The 25,701-nt window shown below is 36.9% G+C and overlaps 17 non-coding genes across 17 annotated transcripts; all 17 read right to left on the bottom strand.

Moving 5' to 3' along the window:
- Positions 1-753: 753 nt before the first annotated feature.
- On the bottom strand, positions 754-825 carry TRNAP-UGG (transfer RNA proline (anticodon UGG)). The gene has a single exon. It is a non-coding gene; the product is annotated as a tRNA-Pro (tRNA).
- A 794-nt stretch (positions 826-1,619) lies between these two features.
- TRNAP-UGG (transfer RNA proline (anticodon UGG)) lies at positions 1,620-1,691 on the bottom strand. Its single transcript has one exon. It is a non-coding gene; the product is annotated as a tRNA-Pro (tRNA).
- Positions 1,692-2,480: 789 nt separating this feature from the next.
- On the bottom strand, positions 2,481-2,552 carry TRNAP-UGG (transfer RNA proline (anticodon UGG)). The gene has a single exon. It is a non-coding gene; the product is annotated as a tRNA-Pro (tRNA).
- Positions 2,553-3,346: 794 nt separating this feature from the next.
- Positions 3,347-3,418, bottom strand: TRNAP-UGG (transfer RNA proline (anticodon UGG)). The gene has a single exon. It is a non-coding gene; the product is annotated as a tRNA-Pro (tRNA).
- A 789-nt stretch (positions 3,419-4,207) lies between these two features.
- Positions 4,208-4,279, bottom strand: TRNAP-UGG (transfer RNA proline (anticodon UGG)). The gene has a single exon. It is a non-coding gene; the product is annotated as a tRNA-Pro (tRNA).
- A 1,656-nt stretch (positions 4,280-5,935) lies between these two features.
- On the bottom strand, positions 5,936-6,007 carry TRNAP-UGG (transfer RNA proline (anticodon UGG)). The gene has a single exon. It is a non-coding gene; the product is annotated as a tRNA-Pro (tRNA).
- Positions 6,008-6,801: 794 nt separating this feature from the next.
- TRNAP-UGG (transfer RNA proline (anticodon UGG)) lies at positions 6,802-6,873 on the bottom strand. Its single transcript has one exon. It is a non-coding gene; the product is annotated as a tRNA-Pro (tRNA).
- A 789-nt stretch (positions 6,874-7,662) lies between these two features.
- On the bottom strand, positions 7,663-7,734 carry TRNAP-UGG (transfer RNA proline (anticodon UGG)). The gene has a single exon. It is a non-coding gene; the product is annotated as a tRNA-Pro (tRNA).
- A 1,655-nt stretch (positions 7,735-9,389) lies between these two features.
- Positions 9,390-9,461, bottom strand: TRNAP-UGG (transfer RNA proline (anticodon UGG)). Its single transcript has one exon. It is a non-coding gene; the product is annotated as a tRNA-Pro (tRNA).
- Positions 9,462-10,255: 794 nt separating this feature from the next.
- Positions 10,256-10,327, bottom strand: TRNAP-UGG (transfer RNA proline (anticodon UGG)). Its single transcript has one exon. It is a non-coding gene; the product is annotated as a tRNA-Pro (tRNA).
- Positions 10,328-11,121: 794 nt separating this feature from the next.
- TRNAP-UGG (transfer RNA proline (anticodon UGG)) lies at positions 11,122-11,193 on the bottom strand. The gene has a single exon. It is a non-coding gene; the product is annotated as a tRNA-Pro (tRNA).
- Positions 11,194-11,986: 793 nt separating this feature from the next.
- TRNAP-UGG (transfer RNA proline (anticodon UGG)) lies at positions 11,987-12,058 on the bottom strand. The gene has a single exon. It is a non-coding gene; the product is annotated as a tRNA-Pro (tRNA).
- Positions 12,059-12,847: 789 nt separating this feature from the next.
- Positions 12,848-12,919, bottom strand: TRNAP-UGG (transfer RNA proline (anticodon UGG)). The gene has a single exon. It is a non-coding gene; the product is annotated as a tRNA-Pro (tRNA).
- Positions 12,920-13,713: 794 nt separating this feature from the next.
- Positions 13,714-13,785, bottom strand: TRNAP-UGG (transfer RNA proline (anticodon UGG)). Its single transcript has one exon. It is a non-coding gene; the product is annotated as a tRNA-Pro (tRNA).
- Positions 13,786-23,573: 9,788 nt separating this feature from the next.
- TRNAP-UGG (transfer RNA proline (anticodon UGG)) lies at positions 23,574-23,645 on the bottom strand. Its single transcript has one exon. It is a non-coding gene; the product is annotated as a tRNA-Pro (tRNA).
- A 794-nt stretch (positions 23,646-24,439) lies between these two features.
- Positions 24,440-24,511, bottom strand: TRNAP-UGG (transfer RNA proline (anticodon UGG)). The gene has a single exon. It is a non-coding gene; the product is annotated as a tRNA-Pro (tRNA).
- A 794-nt stretch (positions 24,512-25,305) lies between these two features.
- On the bottom strand, positions 25,306-25,377 carry TRNAP-UGG (transfer RNA proline (anticodon UGG)). Its single transcript has one exon. It is a non-coding gene; the product is annotated as a tRNA-Pro (tRNA).
- Between the last annotated feature and the right edge of the window lie 324 nt (positions 25,378-25,701).

Raw genomic sequence — 25,701 nt, 5'->3', positions numbered from 1 at the left:
TTAAAGTAAAACTCAAATTATTTAAGAAAAAATGCAAAAAGCTGGAGCAAACACACAATTTCATTTAATGAAGATGTAACATTTTAAAAAATAACAACTTAAAACAAAAAAATGTGTATGTAGTATTGCGAAAATAATAACTTAAGGTTACTTGTTATCCAAGTATGCATATTTAAAATGTGCAGTGCCAAGATTTAGAGGTCCCAATAAAGTTTGGACTTTTTTGATAATTAGAACCTAAGACTTGTCACATACTGTGTGCAACTCAAGCATGCAGACCCAGAAGAAAGACAAAATAAACACCTGCAATTTATTGTTGATCTTTTTGTTAGTCATAATGAGACTATTCTTTTAAGCCACTCAGGGTTACTTAGACAAAAGAAAGGTAAGAGAAAAACCTGTAATTTCATTTTGACAGTTTTTTGTTTGTCAAAATGAGACTTTTAAGCCACTCAAGGTTACTTAGACAAAATGGAATCTATAGTTTACCCAATATACCACCAAATGCTTGACATTTTACTAAGTATGCATAAGTTTATACCTGTAAAAGATGGGCTCATCCGGGATTTGTACCAGGGATCTCTCGCACCCTAAGCAAGAATTATACCCCTTGACCAACGATCCCACTGTGCATGTCTTTTTTATGTATATTAATGAAATTGTAAGTAAACCTGTTTGTATACATTAGTGAGTATTTTAAAATGCTATTAAATACTATCAGATATTAAGGACTATAAAAGTATATGAAACCATGGGCTCGTCCGGGATTTGAACCCGGGACCTCTCGCACCCAAAGCGAGAATCATACCCCTAGACCAACGAGCCAACTGCATAATAAACTCTCATTCAGATTTTACCATTTTTAAAGTAAAACTCAAATTATTTAAGAAAAAATGCAAAAAGCTGGAGCAAACACACAATTTCATTTAATGAAGATGTAACCTTTTAAAAATAACATAACAACTTAAAACAACAAAATGTGTATGTAGTATTGCGAAAATAATAACTTAAGGTTACTTGCTATCCAAGTATGCATATTTAAAATGTGCAGTGCCAAGATTTAGAGGTCCCAATAGAGTTTGGACTTTTTTGATAGTTGGAACCTAAGACTTGTCACATACTGTTTGCAACTCAAGCATGCAGACCCAGAAGAAAGACAAAATAAACACCTGCAATTTATTGTTGATCTTTTTGTTAGTCATAATGAGACTATTCTTTTAAGCCACTCAGGGTTACTTAGACAAAAGAAAGGTAAGAGAAAAACCTGTAATTTCATTTTGACAGTTTTTTGTTTGTCAAAATGAGACTTTATAGCCACTCAAGGTTACTTAGACAAAATGGAATCTATAGTGTACCCAATATACCACCAAATGCTTGACATTTTACTAAGTTTGCATAAGTATATGCCTGTAAAAGATGGGCTCATCCGGGATTTGTACCAGGGATCTCTCGCACCCTAAGCAAGAATTATACCCCTTGACCAACGAGCCCACTGTGCATGTCTTTTTTATGTATAGTAATGAAATTGTAAGTAAACCTGTTTGTATACATTAGTGAGTATTTTAAAATGCTATTAAATACTATCAGATATTAAGGACTATAAAAGTACATGAAAACATGGGCTCGTCCGGGATTTGAACCCGGATCCTCCCACACCCAAAGCGAGAATCATACCCCTAGACCAACGAGCCAACTGCGTAATGGCTTTTCATTCAGATTTTACCATTTTTAAAGTAAAACTCAAATTATTTAAGAAAAAATGCAAAAAGCTGGAGCAAACACACAATTTCATTTAATGAAGATGTAACATTTTAAAAATAACAACTTAAAACAAAAAAATGTGTATGTAGTATTGCGAAAATAATAACTTAAGGTTACTTGTTATCCAAGTATGCATATTTAAAATGTGCAGTGCCAAGATTTAGAGGTCCCAATAAAGTTTGGACTTTTTTGATAATTAGAACCTAAGACTTGTCACATACTGTGTGCAACTCAAGCATGCAGACCCAGAAGAAAGACAAAATAAACACCTGCAATTTATTGTTGATCTTTTTGTTAGTCATAATGAGACTATTCTTTTAAGCCACTCAGCGTTACTTAGACAAAAGAAAGGTAAGAGAAAAACCTGTAATTTCATTTTGACAGTTTTTTGTTTGTCAAAATGAGACTTTTAAGCCACTCAAGGTTACTTAGACAAAATGGAATCTATAGTTTACCCAATATACCACCAAATGCTTGACATTTTACTAAGTATGCATAAGTTTATACCTGTAAAAGATGGGCTCATCCGGGATTTGTACCAGGGATCTCTCGCACCCTAAGCAAGAATTATACCCCTTGACCAACGATCCCACTGTGCATGTCTTTTTTATGTATATTAATGAAATTGTAAGTAAACCTGTTTGTATACATTAGTGAGTATTTTAAAATGCTATTAAATACTATCAGATATTAAGGACTATAAAAGTATATGAAACCATGGGCTCGTCCAGGATTTGAACCCAGGACCTCTCGCACCCAAAGCGAGAATCATACCCCTAGACCAACGAGCCAACTGCATAACAAACTCTCATTCAGATTTTACCATTTTTAAAGTAAAACTCAAATTATTTAAGAAAAAATGCAAAAAGCTGGAGCAAACACACAATTTCATTTAATGAAGATGTAACCTTTTAAAAATAACATAACAACTTAAAACAACAAAATGTGTATGTAGTATTGCGAAAATAATAACTTAAGGTTACTTGCTATCCAAGTATGCATATTTAAAATGTGCAGTGCCAAGATTTAGAGGTCCCAATAGAGTTTGGACTTTTTTGATAGTTGGAACCTAAGACTTGTCACATACTGTTTGCAACTCAAGCATGCAGACCCAGAAGAAAGACAAAATAAACACCTGCAATTTATTGTTGATCTTTTTGTTAGTCATAATGAGACTATTCTTTTAAGCCACTCAGGGTTACTTAGACAAAAGAAAGGTAAGAGAAAAACCTGTAATTTCATTTTGACAGTTTTTTGTTTGTCAAAATGAGACTTTATAGCCACTCAAGGTTACTTAGACAAAATGGAATCTATAGTGTACCCAATATACCACCAAATGCTTGACATTTTACTAAGTTTGCATAAGTATATGCCTGTAAAAGATGGGCTCATCCGGGATTTGTACCAGGGATCTCTCGCACCCTAAGCAAGAATTATACCCCTTGACCAACGAGCCCACTGTGCATGTCTTTTTTATGTATAGTAATGAAATTGTAAGTAAACCTGTTTGTATACATTAGTGAGTATTTTAAAATGCTATTAAATACTATCAGATATTAAGGACTATAAAAGTACATGAAAACATGGGCTCGTCCGGGATTTGAACCCGGATCCTCCCACACCCAAAGCGAGAATCATACCCCTAGACCAACGAGCCAACTGCGTAATGGCTTTTCATTCAGATTTTACCATTTTTAAAGTAAAACTCAAATTATTTAAGAAAAAATGCAAAAAGCTGGAGCAAACACACAATTTCATTTAATGAAGATGTAACATTTTAAAAATAACAACTTAAAACAAAAAAATGTGTATGTAGTATTGCGAAAATAATAACTTAAGGTTACTTGTTATCCAAGTATGCATATTTAAAATGTGCAGTGCCAAGATTTAGAGGTCCCAATAAAGTTTGGACTTTTTTGATAATTAGAACCTAAGACTTGTCACATACTGTGTGCAACTCAAGCATGCAGACCCAGAAGAAAGACAAAATAAACACCTGCAATTTATTGTTGATCTTTTTGTTAGTCATAATGAGACTATTCTTTTAAGCCACTCAGGGTTACTTAGACAAAAGAAAGGTAAGAGAAAAACCTGTAATTTCATTTTGACAGTTTTTTGTTTGTCAAAATGAGACTTTTAAGCCACTCAAGGTTACTTAGACAAAATGGAATCTATAGTTTACCCAATATACCACCAAATGCTTGACATTTTACTAAGTATGCATAAGTATATACCTGTAAAAGATGGGCTCATCCGGGATTTGTACCAGGGATCTCTCGCACCCTAAGCAAGAATTATACCCCTTGACCAACGAGCCCACTGTGCATGTCTTTTTTATGTATATTAATGAAATTGTAAGCAAACCTGTTTGTATACATTAGTGAGTATTTTAAAATGCTATTAAATACTATCAGATATTAAGGACTATAAAAGTACATGAAAACATAGGCTCGTCCGGGATTTGAACCCGAGACCTCTCGCACCCAAAGCGAGAATCATACCCCTAGACCAACGAGCCAACTGCGTAATGGCTTCTCATTCAGATTTTACCATTTTTAAAGTAAAACTCAAATTATTTAAGAAAAAATGCAAAAAGCTGGAGCAAACACACAATTTCATTTAAATGAAGATGTAACATTTTAAAAATAACATAACAACTTAAAACAAAAAAATGTGTATGTAGTATTGCGAAAATAATAACTTAAGGTTACTTGTTATCCAAGTATGCATATTTAAAATGTGCAGTGCCAAGATTTGGAGGTCCCAATAGAGTTTGGACTTTTTTGATAGTTGGACCAAAGACTTGTCACATACTGTGTGCAACTCAAGTATGCAGACCCAGAAGAAAGACAAAATAAACACCTGCAATTTATTGTTGATCTTTTTGTTAGTCATAATGAGACTATTCTTTTAAGCCACTCAGGGTTACTTAGACAAAAGAAAGGTAAGAGAAAAACCTGTAATTTCATTTTGACAGTTTTTTGTTTGTCAAAATGAGACTTTTAAGCCACTCAAGGTACCTTAGACAAAATGGAATCTATAGTTTACCCAATATACCACCAAATGCTTGACATTTTACTAAGTATGCATAAGTATATACCTGTAAAAGATGGGCTCATCCGGGATTTGTACCAGGGATCTCTCGCACCCTAAGCAAGAATTATACCCCTTGACCAACGATCCCACTGTGCATGTCTTTTTTATGTATATTAATGAAATTGTAAGTAAACCTGTTTGTATACATTAGTGAGTATTTTAAAATGCTATTAAATACTATCAGATATTAAGGACTATAAAAGTACATGAAAACATGGGCTCGTCTGGGATTTGAACCCGGGACCTCCCACACCCAAAGCGAGAATCATACCCCTAGACCAACGAGCCAACTGCGTAATGGCTTTTCATTCAGATTTTACCATTTTTAAAGTAAAACTCAAATTATTTAAGAAAAAATGCAAAAAGCTGGAGCAAACACACAATTTCATTTAATGAAGATGTAACATTTTAAAAAATAACAACTTAAAACAAAAAAATGTGTATGTAGTATTGCGAAAATAATAACTTAAGGTTACTTGTTATCCAAGTATGCATATTTAAAATGTGCAGTGCCAAGATTTAGAGGTCCCAATAAAGTTTGGACTTTTTTGATAATTAGAACCTAAGACTTGTCACATACTGTGTGCAACTCAAGCATGCAGACCCAGAAGAAAGACAAAATAAACACCTGCAATTTATTGTTGATCTTTTTGTTAGTCATAATGAGACTATTCTTTTAAGCCACTCAGGGTTACTTAGACAAAAGAAAGGTAAGAGAAAAACCTGTAATTTCATTTTGACAGTTTTTTGTTTGTCAAAATGAGACTTTTAAGCCACTCAAGGTTACTTAGACAAAATGGAATCTATAGTTTACCCAATATACCACCAAATGCTTGACATTTTACTAAGTATGCATAAGTTTATACCTGTAAAAGATGGGCTCATCCGGGATTTGTACCAGGGATCTCTCGCACCCTAAGCAAGAATTATACCCCTTGACCAACGATCCCACTGTGCATGTCTTTTTTATGTATATTAATGAAATTGTAAGTAAACCTGTTTGTATACATTAGTGAGTATTTTAAAATGCTATTAAATACTATCAGATATTAAGGACTATAAAAGTATATGAAACCATGGGCTCGTCCGGGATTTGAACCCGGGACCTCTCGCACCCAAAGCGAGAATCATACCCCTAGACCAACGAGCCAACTGCATAATAAACTCTCATTCAGATTTTACCATTTTTAAAGTAAAACTCAAATTATTTAAGAAAAAATGCAAAAAGCTGGAGCAAACACACAATTTCATTTAATGAAGATGTAACCTTTTAAAAATAACATAACAACTTAAAACAACAAAATGTGTATGTAGTATTGCGAAAATAATAACTTAAGGTTACTTGCTATCCAAGTATGCATATTTAAAATGTGCAGTGCCAAGATTTAGAGGTCCCAATAGAGTTTGGACTTTTTTGATAGTTGGAACCTAAGACTTGTCACATACTGTTTGCAACTCAAGCATGCAGACCCAGAAGAAAGACAAAATAAACACCTGCAATTTATTGTTGATCTTTTTGTTAGTCATAATGAGACTATTCTTTTAAGCCACTCAGGGTTACTTAGACAAAAGAAAGGTAAGAGAAAAACCTGTAATTTCATTTTGACAGTTTTTTGTTTGTCAAAATGAGACTTTATAGCCACTCAAGGTTACTTAGACAAAATGGAATCTATAGTGTACCCAATATACCACCAAATGCTTGACATTTTACTAAGTTTGCATAAGTATATGCCTGTAAAAGATGGGCTCATCCGGGATTTGTACCAGGGATCTCTCGCACCCTAAGCAAGAATTATACCCCTTGACCAACGAGCCCACTGTGCATGTCTTTTTTATGTATAGTAATGAAATTGTAAGTAAACCTGTTTGTATACATTAGTGAGTATTTTAAAATGCTATTAAATACTATCAGATATTAAGGACTATAAAAGTACATGAAAACATGGGCTCGTCCGGGATTTGAACCCGGATCCTCCCACACCCAAAGCGAGAATCATACCCCTAGACCAACGAGCCAACTGCGTAATGGCTTTTCATTCAGATTTTACCATTTTTAAAGTAAAACTCAAATTATTTAAGAAAAAATGCAAAAAGCTGGAGCAAACACACAATTTCATTTAATGAAGATGTAACATTTTAAAAATAACAACTTAAAACAAAAAAATGTGTATGTAGTATTGCGAAAATAATAACTTAAGGTTACTTGTTATCCAAGTATGCATATTTAAAATGTGCAGTGCCAAGATTTAGAGGTCCCAATAAAGTTTGGACTTTTTTGATAATTAGAACCTAAGACTTGTCACATACTGTGTGCAACTCAAGCATGCAGACCCAGAAGAAAGACAAAATAAACACCTGCAATTTATTGTTGATCTTTTTGTTAGTCATAATGAGACTATTCTTTTAAGCCACTCAGCGTTACTTAGACAAAAGAAAGGTAAGAGAAAAACCTGTAATTTCATTTTGACAGTTTTTTGTTTGTCAAAATGAGACTTTTAAGCCACTCAAGGTTACTTAGACAAAATGGAATCTATAGTTTACCCAATATACCACCAAATGCTTGACATTTTACTAAGTATGCATAAGTTTATACCTGTAAAAGATGGGCTCATCCGGGATTTGTACCAGGGATCTCTCGCACCCTAAGCAAGAATTATACCCCTTGACCAACGATCCCACTGTGCATGTCTTTTTTATGTATATTAATGAAATTGTAAGTAAACCTGTTTGTATACATTAGTGAGTATTTTAAAATGCTATTAAATACTATCAGATATTAAGGACTATAAAAGTATATGAAACCATGGGCTCGTCCAGGATTTGAACCCAGGACCTCTCGCACCCAAAGCGAGAATCATACCCCTAGACCAACGAGCCAACTGCATAACAAACTCTCATTCAGATTTTACCATTTTTAAAGTAAAACTCAAATTATTTAAGAAAAAATGCAAAAAGCTGGAGCAAACACACAATTTCATTTAATGAAGATGTAACCTTTTAAAAATAACATAACAACTTAAAACAACAAAATGTGTATGTAGTATTGCGAAAATAATAACTTAAGGTTACTTGCTATCCAAGTATGCATATTTAAAATGTGCAGTGCCAAGATTTAGAGGTCCCAATAGAGTTTGGACTTTTTTGATAGTTGGAACCTAAGACTTGTCACATACTGTTTGCAACTCAAGCATGCAGACCCAGAAGAAAGACAAAATAAACACCTGCAATTTATTGTTGATCTTTTTGTTAGTCATAATGAGACTATTCTTTTAAGCCACTCAGGGTTACTTAGACAAAAGAAAGGTAAGAGAAAAACCTGTAATTTCATTTTGACAGTTTTTTGTTTGTCAAAATGAGACTTTATAGCCACTCAAGGTTACTTAGACAAAATGGAATCTATAGTGTACCCAATATACCACCAAATGCTTGACATTTTACTAAGTTTGCATAAGTATATGCCTGTAAAAGATGGGCTCATCCGGGATTTGTACCAGGGATCTCTCGCACCCTAAGCAAGAATTATACCCCTTGACCAACGAGCCCACTGTGCATGTCTTTTTTATGTATAGTAATGAAATTGTAAGTAAACCTGTTTGTATACATTAGTGAGTATTTTAAAATGCTATTAAATACTATCAGATATTAAGGACTATAAAAGTACATGAAAACATGGGCTCGTCTGGGATTTGAACCCGGGACCTCCCACACCCAAAGCGAGAATCATACCCCTAGACCAACGAGCCAACTGCGTAATGGCTTTTCATTCAGATTTTACCATTTTTAAAGTAAAACTCAAATTATTTAAGAAAAAATGCAAAAAGCTGGAGCAAACACACAATTTCATTTAATGAAGATGTAACATTTTAAAAATAACAACTTAAAACAAAAAAATGTGTATGTAGTATTGCGAAAATAATAACTTAAGGTTACTTGTTATCCAAGTATGCATATTTAAAATGTGCAGTGCCAAGATTTAGAGGTCCCAATAATGTTTGGACTTTTTTGATAATTAGAACCTAAGACTTGTCACATACTGTGTGCAACTCAAGCATGCAGACCCAGAAGAAAGACAAAATAAACACCTGCAATTTATTGTTGATCTTTTTGTTAGTCATAATGAGACTATTCTTTTAAGCCACTCAGGGTTACTTAGACAAAAGAAAGGTAAGAGAAAAACCTGTAATTTCATTTTGACAGTTTTTTGTTTGTCAAAATGAGACTTTTAAGCCACTCAAGGTTACTTAGACAAAATGGAATCTATAGTTTACCCAATATACCACCAAATGCTTGACATTTTACTAAGTATGCATAAGTTTATACCTGTAAAAGATGGGCTCATCCGGGATTTGTACCAGGGATCTCTCGCACCCTAAGCAAGAATTATACCCCTTGACCAACGATCCCACTGTGCATGTCTTTTTTATGTATATTAATGAAATTGTAAGTAAACCTGTTTGTATACATTAGTGAGTATTTTAAAATGCTATTAAATACTATCAGATATTAAGGACTATAAAAGTATATGAAACCATGGGCTCGTCCGGGATTTGAACCCGGGACCTCTCGCACCCAAAGCGAGACTCATACCCCTAGACCAACGAGCCAACTGCATAATAAACTCTCATTCAGATTTTACCATTTTTAAAGTAAAACTCAAATTATTTAAGAAAAAATGCAAAAAGCTGGAGCAAACACACAATTTCATTTAATGAAGATGTAACGTTTTAAAAATAACATAACAACTTAAAACAACAAAATGTGTATGTAGTATTGCGAAAATAATAACTTAAGGTTACTTGCTATCCAAGTATGCATATTTAAAATGTGCAGTGCCAAGATTTAGAGGTCCCAATAGAGTTTGGACTTTTTTGATAGTTGGAACCTAAGACTTGTCACATACTGTGTGCAACTCAAGCATGCAGACCCAGAAGAAAGACAAAATAAACACCTGCAATTTATTGTTGATCTTTTTGTTAGTCATAATGAGACTATTCTTTTAAGCCACTCAGGGTTACTTAGACAAAAGAAAGGTAAGAGAAAAACCTGTAATTTCATTTTGACAGTTTTTTGTTTGTCAAAATGAGACTTTTAAGCCACTCAAGGTTACTTAGACAAAATGGAATCTATAGTTTACCCAATATACCACCAAATGCTTGACATTTTACTAAGTATGCATAAGTATATACCTGTAAAAGATGGGCTCATCCGGGATTTGTACCAGGGATCTCTCGCACCCTAAGCAAGAATTATACCCCTTGACCAACGAGCCCACTGTGCATATCTTTTTTATGTATATTAATTAAATTGTAAGTAAACCTGTTTGTATACATTAGTGAGTATTTTAAAATGCTATTAAATACTATCAGATATTAAGGACTATAAAAGTACATGAAAACATAGGCTCGTCCGGGATTTGAACCCGAGACCTCTCGCACCCAAAGCGAGAATCATACCCCTAGACCAACGAGCCAACTGCGTAATGGCTTCTCATTCAGATTTTACCATTTTTAAAGTAAAACTCAAATTATTTAAGAAAAAATGCAAAAAGCTGGAGCAAACACACAATTTCATTTAAATGAAGATGTAACATTTTAAAAATAACATAACAACTTAAAACAAAAAAATGTGTATGTAGTATTGCGAAAATAATAACTTAAGGTTACTTGTTATCCAAGTATGCATATTTAAAATGTGCAGTGCCAAGATTTGGAGGTCCCAATAGAGTTTGGACTTTTTTGATAGTTGGACCAAAGACTTGTCACATACTGTGTACAACTCAAGTATGCAGACCCAGAAGAAAGACAAAATAAACACCTGCAATTTATTGTTGATCTTTTTGTTAGTCATAATGAGACTATTCTTTTAAGCCACTCAGGGTTACTTAGACAAAAGAAAGGTAAGAGAAAAACCTGTAATTTCATTTTGACAGTTTTTTGTTTGTCAAAATGAGACTTTTAAGCCACTCAAGGTTACTTAGACAAAATGGAATCTATAGTTTACCCAATATACCACCAAATGCTTGACATTTTACTAAGTATGCATAAGTTTATACCTGTAAAAGATGGGCTCATCCGGGATTTGTACCAGGGATCTCTCGCACCCTAAGCAAGAATTATACCCCTTGACCAACGATCCCACTGTGCATGTCTTTTTTATGTATATTAATGAAATTGTAAGTAAACCTGTTTGTATACATTAGTGAGTATTTTAAAATGCTATTAAATACTATCAGATATTAAGGACTATAAAAGTATATGAAACCATGGGCTCGTCTGGGATTTGAACCCGGGACCTCTCGCACCCAAAGCGAGAATCATACCCCTAGACCAACGAGCCAACTGCATAATAAACTCTCATTCAGATTTTACCATTTTTAAAGTAAAACTCAAATTATTTAAGAAAAAATGCAAAAAGCTGGAGCAAACACACAATTTCATTTAATGAAGATGTAACCTTTTAAAAATAACATAACAACTTAAAACAACAAAATGTGTATGTAGTATTGCGAAAATAATAACTTAAGGTTACTTGCTATCCAAGTATGCATATTTAAAATGTGCAGTGCCAAGATTTAGAGGTCCCAATAGAGTTTGGACTTTTTTGATAGTTGGAACCTAAGACTTGTCACATACTGTTTGCAACTCAAGCATGCAGACCCAGAAGAAAGACAAAAAAACACCTGCAATTTATTGTTGATCTTTTTGTTAGTCATAATGAGACTATTCTTTTAAGCCACTCAGGGTTACTTAGACAAAAGAAAGGTAAGAGAAAAACCTGTAATTTCATTTTGACAGTTTTTTGTTTGTCAAAATGAGACTTTATAGCCACTCAAGGTTACTTAGACAAAATGGAATCTATAGTGTACCCAATTAACCACCAAATGCTTGACATTTTACTAAGTTTGCATAAGTATATGCCTGTAAAAGATGGGCTCATCCGGGATTTGTACCAGGGATCTCTCGCACCCTAAGCAAGAATTATACCCCTTGACCAACGAGCCCACTGTGCATGTCTTTTTTATGTATAGTAATGAAATTGTAAGTAAACCTGTTTGTATACATTAGTGAGTATTTTAAAATGCTATTAAATACTATCAGATATTAAGGACTATAAAAGTACATGAAAACATGGGCTCGTCCGGGATTTGAACCCGGGACCTCCCACACCCAAAGCGAGAATCATACCCCTAGACCAACGAGCCAACTGCGTAATGGCTTTTCATTCAGATTTTACCATTTTTAAAGTAAAACTCAAATTATTTAAGAAAAAATGCAAAAAGCTGGAGCAAACACACAATTTCATTTAATGAAGATGTAACATTTTAAAAATAACAACTTAAAACAAAAAAATGTGTATGTAGTATTGCGAAAATAATAACTTAAGGTTACTTGTTATCCAAGTATGCATATTTAAAATGTGCAGTGCCAAGATTTAGAGGTCCCAATAAAGTTTGGACTTTTTTGATAATTAGAACCTAAGACTTGTCACATACTGTGTGCAACTCAAGCATGCAGACCCAGAAGAAAGACAAAATAAACACCTGCAATTTATTGTTGATCTTTTTGTTAGTCATAATGAGACTATTCTTTTAAGCCACTCAGGGTTACTTAGACAAAAGAAAGGTAAGAGAAAAACCTGTAATTTCATTTTGACAGTTTTTTGTTTGTCAAAATGAGACTTTTAAGCCACTCAAGGTTACTTAGACAAAATGGAATCTATAGTTTACCCAATATACCACCAAATGCTTGACATTTTACTAAGTATGCATAAGTTTATACCTGTAAAAGATGGGCTCATCCGGGATTTGTACCAGGGATCTCTCGCACCCTAAGCAAGAATTATACCCCTTGACCAACGATCCCACTGTGCATGTCTTTTTTATGTATATTAATGAAATTGTAAGTAAACCTGTTTGTATACATTAGTGAGTATTTTAAAATGCTATTAAATACTATCAGATATTAAGGACTATAAAAGTATATGAAACCATGGGCTCGTCCGGGATTTGAACCCGGGACCTCTCGCACCCAAAGCGAGAATCATACCCCTAGACCAACGAGCCAACTGCATAATAAACTCTCATTCAGATTTTACCATTTTTAAAGTAAAACTCAAATTATTTAAGAAAAAATGCAAAAAGCTGGAGCAAACACACAATTTCATTTAATGAAGATGTAACGTTTTAAAAATAACATAACAACTTAAAACAACAAAATGTGTATGTAGTATTGCGAAAATAATAACTTAAGGTTACTTGCTATCCAAGTATGCATATTTAAAATGTGCAGTGCCAAGATTTAGAGGTCCCAATAGAGTTTGGACTTTTTTGATAGTTGGAACCTAAGACTTGTCACATACTGTGTGCAACTCAAGCATGCAGACCCAGAAGAAAGACAAAATAAACACCTGCAATTTATTGTTGATCTTTTTGTTAGTCATAATGAGACTATTCTTTTAAGCCACTCAGGGTTACTTAGACAAAAGAAAGGTAAGAGAAAAACCTGTAATTTCATTTTGACAGTTTTTTGTTTGTCAAAATGAGACTTTATAGCCACTCAAGGTTACTTAGACAAAATGGAATCTATAGTGTACCCAATATACCACCAAATGCTTGACATTTTATTAAGTTTGCATAAGTATATGCCTGTAAAAGATGGGCTCATCCGGGATTTGTACCAGGGATCTCTCGCACCCTAAGCAAGAATTATACCCCTTGACCAACGAGCCCACTGTGCATGTCTTTTTTATGTATAGTAATGAAATTGTAAGTAAACCTGTTTGTATACATTAGTGAGTATTTTAAAATGCTATTAAATACTATCAGATATTAAGGACTATAAAAGTACATGAAAACATGGGCTCGTCTGGGATTTGAACCCGGGACCTCTCGCACCCAAAGCGAGAATCATACCCCTAGACCAACGAGCCAACTGCGTAATGGCTTTTCATTCAGATTTTACCATTTTTAAAGTAAAACTCAAATTATTTAAGAAAAAATGCAAAAAGCTGGAGCAAACACACAATTTCATTTAAATGAAGATGTAACATTTTAAAAATAACAACTTAAAACAAAAAAATGTGTATGTAGTATTGCGAAAATAATAACTTAAGGTTACTTGTTATCCAAGTATGCATATTTAAAATGTGCAGTGCCAAGATTTAGAGGTCCTAATAAAGTTTGGACTTTTTTGATAATTGGAACCTAAGACTTGTCACATACTGTGTGCAACTCAAGCATGCAGACCCAGAAGAAAGACAAAATAAACACCTGCAATTTATTGTTGATCTTTTTGTTAGTCATAATGAGACTATTCTTTTAAGCCACTCAGGGTTACTTAGACAAAAGAAAGGTAAGAGAAAAACCTGTAATTTCATTTTGACAGTTTTTTGTTTGTCAAAATGAGACTTTTAAGCCACTCAAGGTTACTTAGACAAAATGGAATCTATAGTTTACCCAATATACCACCAAATGCTTGACATTTTACTAAGTATGCATAAGTATATACCTGTAAAAGATGGGCTCATCCGGGATTTGTACCAGGGATCTCTCGCACCCTAAGCAAGAATTATACCCCTTGACCAACGAGCCCACTGTGCATGTCTTTTTTATGTATATTAATGAAATTGTAAGTACAGATGTAGCCACCTTTATCTTGACTGTTTCTCCGCCGAGACGGGCGTTTAGTCACGCTAATGCGATAGCTGAGTTTCATCACAGGCAGGCGCGTTGAGGCGATCTAGATACTCATCATGCATTACACATCTCCACCACTGTGTCGCTAATGCTCCACTAATCCAGTACTTTCGATCGTACAGTATAGCGGCGGATTGATCTACAGCTCTGGCAATACTGTAGGCGTAACGGGAGGCGGTGGAAAAAGTATGGAGTACTGTACAGTATGTGTATGGAGACGCAACTACAGTAATTGTGTAAAAGGAAGAATGTACAGTACAATGTATAAACACCGTGCTTTTAAAATATATGAGCGTCTGAGTTCGCTAATGCATAATGGGAATGGAGGACTAGCCGGAGGCGGAGGAAAACACCGTGCTTTACAAATGCGAGCGTCCGAGTCCTCTAAGGCATAAACCAACAGCAATGGGGCGGGGGCCGGCCGCTGTTTGCAGTACTTTCACACATGAAATTGGAAATCTCTCATGAGGTGTCGTGGGCTAGGGGTGAAGGCTCCCACCTCCCTCGCTGGGGGTCCAGGGTTCGAGACCTGATGTGCTTTCTTTCTTTCTTTTTTTTTTTTTTCTGTAATAATGCACTGTATTATTTTATTTACACTGTAAGACAGTCAATGGAAGGATGCACACAGATTTCACATAAATCAAAGTACATCTGCAGGAGCGATTCTTTACGCTAAATGCACCTAAACAGCGGGAATGAAATGAGTGTATTCTGACGCTACCAACTGAGCAAAACAGTACTGTAGATCTTCAGCGTTTGTGTATTGCACAGGACCTGAATTTCCTCCCTGTGCAGGCCCCCAGGGGGGAAGGGCGATGGGGGTAGGGGGGAGACGATGGAAAATACTGTGCCTTTGAAATGCAATTACATGAGCGTCCGAGTACACTACGGCATACTGTAAACCAACACCAATGGGAAGGAAGTGCCAACCTTATTTTTAATGTGTTCCCGTGACATTCACTTTAAAAAAAAAAAATTCTCTCCAATACAGTACATCCAATGGAAGGATGCACACAGGTTTCACATACAGTAAATCAAAGTACATCTGCAGGAGCGATTCTTTACGCTAAATGCAACCTACAGTACAGTACTGTAAGTGAGCAAAACAGTACTACAGTGGGCGTTTGTGTATTGCACATGACCAGCATTTGCATTCCCTCCCTGTCTACTGCATGATCTGTGCAGGCTCCCATGGGGGAAGGGCAACAGGCTAGCCGGAGGCGGAGGAAAACACCGTGCTTTACAAATGCGAGCGTCCGAGTCCTCTAAGGCATAAACCAACAGCAATGGGGCGGGGGCCGGCCGCTGTTTGCAGTACTTTCACACATGAAATTGGAAATCTCTCATGAGGCGTCGTGGGCTAGGGGTGAAGGCTCCCACCTCCCTCGCTGGGGGTCCAGGGTTCGAGACCTGATGTGCTTTCTTTCTTTCTTTTTTTTTTTTTTTCTGTAATAATGCACTGTATTATTTTATTTACACTGTAAGACAGTCAATGGAAGGATGCACACAGATTTCACATAAATCAAAGTACATCTGCAGGAGCGATTCTTTACGCTAAATGCACCTAAACAGCGGGAATGAAATGAGTGTATTCTGACGCTACCAACTGAGCAAAACAGTACTGTAGATCTTCAGCGTTTGTGTATTGCACAGGACCTGAATTTCCTCCCTGTGCAGGCCCCCAGGGGGGAAGGGCGATGGGGGTAGGGGGGAGACGATGGAAAATACTGTGCCTTTGAAATGCAATTACATGAGCGTCCGAGTACACTACGGCATACTGTAAACCAACACCAATGGGAAGGAAGTGCCAACCTTATTTTTAATGTGTTCCCGTGACATTCACTTTAAAAAAAAAAAATTTCTCTCCAATACAGTACATCCAATGGAAGGATGCACACAGGTTTCACATACAGTAAATCAAAGTACATCTGCAGGAGCGATTCTTTACGCTAAATGCAACCTACAGTACAGTACTGTAAGTGAGCAAAACAGTACTACAGTGGGCGTTTGTGTATTGCACATGACCAGCATTTGCATTCCCTCCCTGTCTACTGCATGATCTGTGCAGGCTCCCATGGGGGAAGGGCAACAGGCTAGCCGGAGGCGGAGGAAAACACAGTGCTTTACAAATGCGAGCGTCCGAGTCCTCTAAGGCATAAACCAACAGCAATGGGGCGGGGGCCGGCCGCTGTTTGCAGTACATATCCGAGCGCTGCCACGTGCTGGGAGTTCACGGTCGGCGGCCATGTTGTCAGGTTGCTAAGCGATCCAGCTCGGTATACCGTAATGTGCATAGACCTCGCTTATCCCAATGTAATTGAGCTAGGGGATTGTGACGCTCCTTCAGCATTGCCCCCTGGAGTGTGAAATGTATGCCATACTGTATCTCACTACATATCCGAGCGCTGCCACGTGCTGGGAGTTCACGGTCGGCGGCCATTTTGTCAGGTTGCTAAGCGATCCAGCTCGGTATACCGTAATGTGCATAGACCTCGCTTATCCCAATGTAATTGAGCTAGGGGATTGTGACGCTCCTTCAGCATTGCCCCCTGGAGTGTGAAATGTATGCCATACTGTATCTCACTACATATCCGAGCGCTGCCACGTGCTGGGAGTTCACGGTCGGCGGCCATTTTGTCAGGTTGCTAAGCGATCCAGCTCGGTATACCGTAATGTGCATACAGTAGACCTCGCTTATCCCAGTGTAATTGAGCTAGGGGATTGTGACGCTCCTTCAGCATTGCCCCCTGGAGTGTGAAATGTATGCCATATTGTATCTCACTACATATCCGAGCGCTGCCACGTGCTGGGAGTTCACGGTCGGCGGCCATGTTGTCAGGTTGCTAAGCGATCCAGCTCGGTATACCGTAATGTGCATAGACCTCGCTTATCCCAATGTAATTGAGCTAGGGGATTGTGACGCTCCTTCAGCATTGCCCCCTGAACTGTGAAATGTATGCCATATTGTATCTCACTACATATCCGAGCGCTGCCACGTGCTGGGAGTTCACGGTCGGTGGCCATTTTTAGTGTGCATAGAACTCGCTTATCCACATAGGCCCCTGTGTTTTTAACTACTATATTGAGATGCACATTTCTAGGCCTACAGTATTTAATATACAGTAAGCAGCATTGTTGTTAGGCAATAATTGAAGAATTTACATACAGTACTGACATGTACTGTATGTAATGCTTGTACATCATGTCAGTCGACCCTTATGCTGTACACTACTGTAAGTCTCACAGGGCCCATGCACTTCCAAGGAGGGTTATTTACTGTACTGTATCTGTTTCATACAGGAAACTAATTGCAGTCCATAACACTGAAGTTGTATTTTCAGTACTGTACAGTATACAATACTTAAATTTGAACATCAGGTACTGGATAGTAAACATGTACAGTATTAACTTCTATCATAAAACTCTTATGCATTTTCAGATGTGTAAATTTTAGACTACAGTATTCACAAATGTTTTCTCTCCATACAGGAATTATAGTTGGACAACATGCCAGTAACTATCAACAAAACGATGAGCAAGATAATCGCCAACATGAAAAAAGAAAATAAAACCATCAAAGAGATCCATGCATGGCTCAAGGAAAGTGGCATTATAGTCACTTTAGAAACGGTGCGCTATCATGCATTCGAGAGAACAACGCCCAGATTTGTATTTCCTACAAAATGCACATGGTACGTACTGTACACTACTGTAATGTTTAAATGACTTGCTTTATACCATAAACAATTTTTTTGAAATAAAATAAAAACTTCATCAATTGTAACTGTGATTGTGCTGTTCATGAATTCATATTTTTCATACTGTATTGTACTGTAGGAGAGTGCAACAAATTGTGGAGGAACTAACTCGTGAGGATGATGAGCGTACTGCTCTGCAAATAAAACGAATTCTCCATTCCAAGTATGACCTGGACATATCGGCCACCAGCATCAGAAGGATGCGACGGAAAATGGGATGGACCTTTGGCGCAACAAGGTAAAATACTGAAAGCAGTATAAACCATACAGTAAATGCACTGTTAATAATCCCTTGATACGTGATATAATAATGCCATAAATCATTATACAGAGTGTGTACTTTATACTATATACAGTATGTGTGTGTGTATATACTGTATATATTCTATCCCAAAAGAGATACCTACTGTATAGGCACTCAGAGACAGCAATGAAGCATTGCCGGCTTATTGTGATGATTACATACTGTATACTGTGTGTGTGTGTTTGTGTGTATGTACAGTATGTATATATATATTACTCTGTATGTAACTTAATGTACTGTATGTACAGTTTAATGTATACAGTAGGTATATAATACAGTATACTGCACATACAGTCTACTGTATATACAGTAATCTGTAAATCTGTAATTTCATAACTGTATCTGATTTCATTATTTTTGGCTCTTCACAGGATATCTCCAATGATAAGAGATGTGAATAAAGAAAAGAGAGTGGAACAGGCACGGCGATGGATTGAGAGTGGTGAAACATTTGATGATGTCATTTTCACAGATGAATCGTCTGTTGCCCTTGAGCGGTTCTCCAGAATGTCATTCAGGAAACGTAACCATATCTCTTTAAAACCACGCCCAAAGCATCCATTGAAAGTCCATGTATGGGGAGGCATATCACGATTAGGAGCTGGTCCCCTATTATTTTTCGAAGGTACAGTACTATACTTTATTCTGTGCCTGTGTTCTGTAAAAATACATGTTGTACTGTAGAGTACGTGTAACTGCACAATAAAAGGAGTTGCTTATTAATGAACAACATTTTTTGATTTCTGTAGGAATCATGGATAAGAAATTTTTCCAAGAAACAATAGTAGAGAAATGTATGGTGCCATTTGTGAATAAATATTACCCAACTCACCATAGGATATTCCAAGACAATGATCCTAAACACTCCGCCTCAGCCAAATTTATGGAAGAGAAAGGTATGAATTGGGAATGCACACCACCAGAGTGAGTATTCTTTCAACAGTGTACAAGTAAAATTTTGGATAGCACTCTAGTACTGTAAAAAAAAAATTTGTTTAATAAACAGTACAATATTGTATGTTTAATTTTCTCTATTTACTGTAATGTAATTAATTTTTTCTATACGCTTTTTTTTTATTTTTATATAGATCACCAGACATGAACCCAATCGAATTAGTGTGGGCTCAATTGAAGAGGTACGTTAGGAGTGTTGCAAAGCCAACAACAAAACAGCAACTGGTGGATGGGATAAAGAAATTTTGGCTAGAAGTACTCACACCTGAACATTGTAATAATTATATAAATCACCTGTATAAAGTATTACCTGTTGTAGTTGAAAGAAATGGTCAAGCCACAAATATGTAGTTCTGTATTTTCTGTTTAAAATTTTAAATTGGTGCATTATTAAAAAAAATGATAAAATTGCCTTTGTCTGATTATTGCATAAACTAATGTAGAATATTATACAGTAGTAATGTTATTGATGTGTACTGTATGAACAGTTATTTTCAGTTTTATAAGTCCTGAATAAGAGTACTGTACATTTTGATCAGTGCAGTACATGGAATCGGATGTTGTAATACTTTATTTTTACATTAATATTGATGTTTTTCCAATAAATATTCAATTTTACAGTATGGTACGGTACAGTACATGAGGGTACCTGTACAGTATGATACGTCATTATGGGGGAGAAATACTGTATCCACTAAATGTACAGTAAAATGTTTTTTTCTTATTACAAACACACAAATGCATCTCAGATGGAAATATGCTATACACAGCAGACAGCTTATGGTGACAGAACTTCCCTACTGTATCCCCACCCATAGTCGTGGTATATTTTAGATTGCCTAATGAGACACTCCTGCAGCATTGCCAATGATTCATGTAAAACCTGTGTGCAAACAGTATCTGTATTGAATGCAAAGTACAGTAAGAGTACAGTATACAGTATTATCAGAGCCAAACCTGACCAACATGATGCCCTAGGCTAGATTTTGGCTGATGCCCTCTTGCACAGATGCTACGTAGTTCCGCCTCTAACCCTGCACCCCTTTCCCAGCACCATCACCCATTTTGGCGCTCCTACCCCCTATAATCTAAATAAGAACAATGTGCACATTTAGTGCCAGCCCAAAACAGTGTACAGTATGTTCTTGCTGGGAAGGGGCATGGTAACACAATAATACCCGAAGATGAAATGACACAACACAGTACTGCAACTTTATTCACATTATATCATGCAGTGGTGTCTCTTATTCTCATGACATCATATCATAGTACCACATTACTCCTAACAGTAATGCCCCTTATTCACATTACACCCCACCACATTCATCTTTATTTACATTAGACCACAGGTTCTCAAACTCAGTCCTCAGGACCCCACACAGTGCAGGTTTTGCAGGTCTCAAAGAATCACAAGTGAAAAAATTAGCTCCACCTACTGTATGGACCTTCTAAAATGTGTCAGTTAGTAATGAATACATCTGTGCACTTGCTGGTTTACCTGCAAAACATGCACTGTGTGGGGTCCTGAGGACCAAGTTTGAGAACCACTGCATTAGACCATGCAGTAGTGCCCTTTCCTTATGTTACACCAGAAAATATTGTAGTACACCTTATACACATACAGTACAGTAATGCCACACATTAGTAATGCATTTCATATTTAAATTTTCTGATTTAATTTCATAGAGCCGCAGTCACTCACAGAATATAGGCATGTACTGTAGCATCTCATTTTATTCTGCAGAAGCTGATTATTCCCGTTTGGCTAGTTTGCCGCCTCTGTACAGTATATCACAATAGAAAAAAGTTATAGTGTCAGTGAAAAAAGCACCTCATGACAGATACTGTACACAAGCTCATGTCTAAATACTGTATACTGTAAGCAGTGACATTAAGGGGTACAGTACTGTATATGCAATTGCAGTCGAATTCCGGCAGGAATACGGAAAAAATGGACACGGGATCCCCCATCTTTTTAGAACCAGCACCGGGCTCTGCGCCTGGTCCTGGTGCAAAAAATAAGGGGGACAAAAAAAGCGTAGGGGTTCCCCATATTTTTTGAATCAGCACTGGGCTCCACTAGCTGGACAGATAATGCACAGCCGGGGGAGACTTTTATACCGGTCCCTGCGGCCATGGAATTAAATACCCAACTAGTCACACCTGGCCGGAGTACCCTGGAGGAGTGGGGGCCCCTTAAATCAAGGGGACCCCCCTCCAGCCACTCGATTATCTCTATCACCCCTGTGTATTGTAGCTAGGGGATTGTGACGCTCCTTCAGCATTGCCCCGTAGCCTGCAAAATCTGTGCTGTTATTTGCTCCATAGCTGAGTGCCTCCTAGGAGCTAGGAGTCACAGGCGGTAGCCATTTCAATTGAGTCTGCCCTGCTATAGAATTGTACAGGTATGTGTACATTACCGTACGGTGCATAGAACCTTTACAGTAGAAACTCTCCTGCAGCTTTGGCCTGCTTTACTGTATGTACTGTAAAACTTGTGTTTTGTCAGTTTGCTATGCGACCGAGCCCGGTGTAACGTACAGTACTGTAATGTGCATAGACATCGCTTACAGTATCTCTGTGTATTTTGGCTAGGGGATTGTGACGCTCCTTCAGCATCGCCCCGTAGCCTGCACAGCTTATGCCATTTCTCATTCCATACCCAACTGCTGCCTGCCACGAGGTGGGGGTTCAGGAGGTGGGGGTTCATGGGTAGTGGTCGTTTTGACAGTGTGCTATGCGATTGAGTCCGGTGTACCGTAATACTGTATGCAATCCTACAGTAGCTTATCCCTCCCCTGTGTATTTTGGCTAGGGGATTGTGACGCTCCTTCAGCATTGCCCCATAACCTGCACAAGGGTTCAGGGGCGGCGGCCATTTTGCCAGTGTGCTACAGTATGTCATCGAGTCCGGTGTACCATAATATGCATACTGTGTATTTTAGCTAGGGGATTGTGACGCTCCTTCAGCATTGCCCCATAGTCTGTACAATCTGGACTATTACTTGCTCCGTAGCCTAGGGCCTCTGTGGGGCAAGGAGTCATAGGTGGTAGCCATTTCTATTCAGTCTGCCCAGCTACAGAATTGTATGTGTACTGTGTACGGAGCATAGAACCTTAACCTGCATAGAACCTGCACATTATGGTACACCGGACTCGATCGCATAGAACCGCTCATGCAGCTACTGTATGCCCTGGTTTACAGTATGTGAATAAAAAAAATAATAAAGTGTCTGAAAAAAACTACAGTAACATGCATTCGTACTTAAGGAATCGAACCCTGGACTCTGAGTATAGGAAGCGAAACACTTCACCACTTCGCCGCAGACAAATGTATAAATCCGTTGGTTTTGATTGTGCTGTAATGGCTACGGGATTAGGACGATAACATACTGTAGAAAATTCCTAATCTTGAGAGGCAATAGTGAACTTGTAACACACATCCATTTGCGACAGTGTACACTACTGGTTTTACAGTACTGTGTTTTGTCTGCGGGACTTGGACGCTCACATACAGTATTCATAAAGTATTGTAGATGGATCATATACTGTATGCTGTACTATTTGCGTCGGTGTCGTACTGTATATACAGTACTGTATTAAATAATGCAGCGTAATGAGTACAGTATTTACTGTATGCAGCGTAATGAGACGCCTTAGTAAAGTAGTCCTTATTATGTATGTCAGTATTGTATTTTACGGGAGACCACACGCATGCGCAGTGGTGATTGTAAAAAGCGACATCTGGTGGCTGATCGCAGGTATTACACGTAAAGGTAACGCCAAACGTCAAATGTCTGTCTCCGTGCGATTAGATAGCCTCTCTGTGGCTAGGCGCGCCTCGCTACGCCACAGTACGCTGCGTATGGTCGAACGGGACAAACGCCGCGGCCACTCAAGATAAAGGTGGCTACATCTGTAAACCTGTTTGTATACATTAGTGAGTATTTTAAAATGCTATTAAATACTATCAGATATTAAGGACTATAAAAGTACATGAAAACATAGGCTCGTCCGGGATTTGAACCCGAGACCTCTCGCACCCAAAGCGAGAATCATACCCCTAGACCAACGAGCCAACTGCGTAATGGCTTCTCATTCAGATTTTACCATTTTTAAAGTAAAACTCAAATTATTTAAGAAAAAATGCAAAAAGCTGGAGCAAACACACAATTTCATTTAAATGAAGATGTAACATTTTAAAAATAACATAACAACTTAAAACAAAAAAATGTGTATGTAGTATTGCGAAAATAATAACTTAAGGTTACTTGTTATCCAAGTATGCATATTTAAAATGTGCAGTGCCAAGATTTGGAGGTCCCAATAGAGTTTGGACTTTTTTGATAGTTGGACCAAAGACTTGTCACATACTGTGTGCAACTCAAGTATGCAGACCCAGAAGAAAGACAAAATAAACACCTGCAATTTATTGTTGATCTTTTTGTTAGTCATAATGAGACTATTCTTTTAAGCCACTCAGGGTTACTTAGACAAAAGAAAGGTAAGAGAAAAACCTGTAATTTCATTTTGACAGTTTTTTGTTTGTCAAAATGAGACTTTTAAGCCACTCAAGGTTACTTAGACAAAATGGAATCTATAGTTTACCCAATATACCACCAAATGCTTGACATTTTACTAAGTATGCATAAGTTTATACCTGTAAAAGATGGGCTCATCCGGGATTTGTACCAGGGATCTCTCGCACCCTAAGCAAGAATTATACCCCTTGACCAACGATCCCACTGTGCATGTCTTTTTTATGTATATTAATGAAATTGTAAGTAAACCTGTTTGTATACATTAGTGAGTATTTTAAAATGCTATTAAATACTATCAGATATTAAGGACTATAAAAGTATATGAAACCATGGGCTCGTCTGGGATTTGAACCCGGGACCTCTCGCACCCAAAGCGAGAATCATACCCCTAGACCAACGAGCCAACTGCATAATAAACTCTCATTCAGATTTTACCATTTTTAAAGTAAAACTCAAATTATTTAAGAAAAAATGCAAAAAGCTGGAGCAAACACACAATTTCATTTAATGAAGATGTAACCTTTTAAAAATAACATAACAACTTAAAACAACAAAATGTGTATGTAGTATTGCGAAAATAATAACTTAAGGTTACTTGCTATCCAAGTATGCATATTTAAAATGTGCAGTGCCAAGATTTAGAGGTCCCAATAGAGTTTGGACTTTTTTGATAGTTGGAACCTAAGACTTGTCACATACTGTTTGCAACTCAAGCATGCAGACCCAGAAGAAAGAGAAAATAAACACCTGCAATTTATTGTTGATCTTTTTGTTAGTCATAATGAGACTATTCTTTTAAGCCACTCAGGGTTACTTAGACAAAAGAAAGGTAAGAGAAAAACCTGTAATTTCATTTTGACAGTTTTTTGTTTGTCAAAATGAGACTTTATAGCCACTCAAGGTTACTTAGACAAAATGGAATCTATAGTGTACCCAATTAACCACCAAATGCTTGACATTTTACTAAGTTTGCATAAGTATATGCCTGTAAAAGATGGGCTCATCCAGGATTTGTACCAGGGATCTCTCGCACCCTAAGCAAGAATTATACCCCTTGACCAACGAGCCCACTGTGCATGTCTTTTTTATGTATAGTAATGAAATTGTAAGTAAACCTGTTTGTATACATTAGTGAGTATTTTAAAATGCTATTAAATACTATCAGATATTAAGGACTATAAAAGTACATGAAAACATGGGCTCGTCCGGGATTTGAACCCGGGACCTCCCACACCCAAAGCGAGAATCATACCCCTAGACCAACGAGCCAACTGCGTAATGGCTTTTCATTCAGATTTTACCATTTTTAAAGTAAAACTCAAATTATTTAAGAAAAAATGCAAAAAGCTGGAGCAAACACACAATTTCATTTAATGAAGATGTAACATTTTAAAAATAACAACTTAAAACAAAAAAATGTGTATGTAGTATTGCGAAAATAATAACTTAAGGTTACTTGTTATCCAAGTATGCATATTTAAAATGTGCAGTGCCAAGATTTAGAGGTCCCAATAAAGTTTGGACTTTTTTGATAATTAGAACCTAAGACTTGTCACATACTGTGTGCAACTCAAGCATGCAGACCCAGAAGAA

This window comes from Pseudophryne corroboree, chromosome 3 (assembly GCF_028390025.1).
Source record: "Pseudophryne corroboree isolate aPseCor3 chromosome 3, aPseCor3.hap2, whole genome shotgun sequence".
Classification (NCBI taxonomy): Eukaryota; Metazoa; Chordata; class Amphibia; order Anura; family Myobatrachidae; genus Pseudophryne; species Pseudophryne corroboree.
The sequence above is the reverse complement of the archived record's forward strand: the minus strand, read 5'-3'. Positions and strand labels throughout refer to the sequence as shown.